The sequence below is a fragment of the Schistocerca piceifrons genome, unplaced genomic scaffold, assembly GCF_021461385.2.
Source record: "Schistocerca piceifrons isolate TAMUIC-IGC-003096 unplaced genomic scaffold, iqSchPice1.1 HiC_scaffold_961, whole genome shotgun sequence".
Lineage (NCBI taxonomy): Eukaryota > Metazoa > Arthropoda > Insecta > Orthoptera > Acrididae > Schistocerca > Schistocerca piceifrons.
In genome coordinates this window covers 1,752,501-1,755,000 of record NW_025729236.1, presented here as the reverse complement: position 1 = coordinate 1,755,000, position 2,500 = coordinate 1,752,501, and the positions used below count along the sequence as shown (strand labels likewise).

The following is a 2,500-nucleotide window of genomic DNA, read 5'->3' as shown; positions in this document are numbered from 1 at the left end:
TAACGTAACCCACGTTGTGCCTTAACCTAACCCACGTTGTGCCTTAACCTAACCCACGTTGTCCCCTAACCTAACCCACGTTGTCCCCTAACCTAACCCACGTTGTCCCCTAACCTAACCCATGTTGTCCCCTAACCTAACCCATGTTGTCCCCTAACCTAACCCATGTTGTCCCCTAACCTAACCCATGTTGTCCCCTAACCTAACCCATGTTGTCCCCTAACCTAACCCATGTTGTCCCCTAACCTAACCCATGTTGTCCCCTAACCTAACCCATGTTGTGCCCTAACGTAACCCATGTTGTGCCCTAACGTAACCCATGTTGTGCCTTAACGTAACCCATGTTGTGCCTTAACGTAACCCACGTTGTGCCTTAACGTAACCCACGTTGTGCCTTAACGTAACCCACGTTGTGCCTTAACGTAACCCACGTTGTGCCTTAACGTCACCCACGTTGTGCCTTAACGTAACCCACGTTGTGCCTTAACGTAACCCACGTTGTGCCTTAACGTAACCCACGTTGTGCCTTAACGTAACCCACGTTGTGCCTTAACGTAACCCACGTTGTCCGCTAACGTAACCCACGTTGTCGCCTAAACCTGCTCTGTAATTGTTATACGACTCGTTCAATTAGTGTAGTGTTGCCCACCCGCAACCCTCGCAATATAGTTCGCTACTCGCACTGCCCGCTCCCCTGTGTATCGCTTCATGTTAAACACCTTGCAAGTCTTGCTGACTTTCCACATGCTCCTGCTGTACACTGTTATGTGGATGGCAGCAGGACGTACATGCCGCCCCCCCCCCACCCCTCCCCACGTCCCCACCTTGCCCCCTGCCTTCGCAAGCTGGTTGGTGAGAAGTTTGCATGTTCAATGCCCTTCGCATGCGACGTACTCAGGCTACGTTGTGGTGCGGCCTGTGTCAACTGTCCGCTGATGTCGTACGCATAAACCACAATCTGTACTGCACATTCGTCCTTATGTACTGAATGATACATCGTGGCACATGTGTGACCGTACAACGACTGCGCCCAAAAACGGCGGACCATACAGTGCAAATATTGTGCACGCAGCTACGTGTCGTCTCCCTATGAGAGCTGGATTGCAGTGTGGTACGCCATAGAGACGTGTGGGAGGAACGGACGCCGTGGATGGCGATCAGCATGAGCTGTGTGTTGATGTATTCGGACCTAGTCGTCTCTCCTCAAACACCGTGATAGCATGGTGCACCGCGTTCCATATCTGCGACATGCTACAGAGGCCGGTTGACAGTCGTTCGAGCAATGGACATCGCATACGTACGGGGGCCACCTTCCACGTATTGTCTAGGCGTGCACATTTTGTTGCGTGTATGTGGGCAGACGTAGTGTGGCGTGACACCTGACACAGGCATGCAATAATCGTTGAAGTTGCTAATGGCGATGGACGCCTACGTTTGCTGGTGAAGTTACGCAAATGAAGAAATGGTAACCCGTTGTGGTGCGGTTGTTCTCGCTAGGGGTGAATCGGTGATGGCGACGATAGGTTGAGGTACTAACCGGTTGTTCCAGCGATACCCACCATGCCGATGAAACTGAACGGCATCTGGGTGTGAAGCGATACGCGGCGGTGGCTGGGTGGGACCGTCCCCGGCCGGTGAGGGGGCGCCTCCCGGCGTGCTGGCCGCGCGGTGCGTGGGCGCACGCGCTACAGCCGGCTGGTGGGGGCGGCCAGTGGCAGGCGCGCCGGCCGACGGACGCGGCAGGCGTCGCAGCTGCGCGCCGGCGCACCCTGCGCGCGGCGCCGTGCGGCCAAAGTAGGTCCTCGCGGGCCCGGTGCGAAGCGCGGTGGACATCTTCAGTGTGCTGGTCCGATTGAGGACTGTGTGCGTTGAGGATGCGCCGCCGCCCGGCGCTCGGCGCCGCGACGCCGTCTGCTGCTCGGTCGCCCCAGCGGTTCTCGCTGGTGGTTTGTATCGCAGCTGTGCGGATGTGTTGGCGCGTGCGCTGTGCTGGGAGAGTTCGCTTCGGCACCCAAGTGGGGCTTTTGTCCTTCTGTGGCGCTGGCGTTGGAGCTGCCGGTCACCGTAGGTGGCGCGTGTTGTCTCCCGCCGGCAATGCCACGACAGCACGCTCCCGGGCCTCTGTCGGCAGCGGCAAGCTCAGTTGGGAGCACGGGTGGTCGCACCGAAAGCGTCTACTCGCCTAACTCCGGGCGATTGCGCCTCTCTCGAACCCGACCAAGTACTTGGGACGGCGCTGCGCGCCGCCGGGACCTGAGAGGGTTTCGAGGTGTATTGTGCAGGGGAGCTCAGCCTCCTCCTGTTTGCAGAATGATTGAGCGGACGCTTGCGTGTTCGCGCGGGCCCCCGGGACACACTCCCGGGCGGCCGGCTGCTCAGCTCTAGTTGACGCAGCTCCCTGGTTGATCCTGCCAGTAGTCATATGCTTGTCTCAAAGATTAAGCCATGCATGTCTCAGTACAAGCCGCATTAAGGTGAAACCGCGAATGGCTCATTAAAT

General features: G+C 57.8%; 1 non-coding gene across 1 annotated transcript in view; it reads left to right on the top strand.

The window, feature by feature from the left end:
* The first annotated feature begins 2,395 nt into the window (after positions 1-2,395).
* LOC124774285 overlaps positions 2,396-2,500 on the top strand; it is a 1,899-nt gene continuing 1,794 nt past the window's right edge. Inside the window, exon 1 of the ribosomal RNA XR_007015273.1 lies at positions 2,396-2,500. This exon is cut by the window's right edge and continues 1,794 nt beyond it. This is a non-coding gene — a ribosomal RNA (small subunit ribosomal RNA).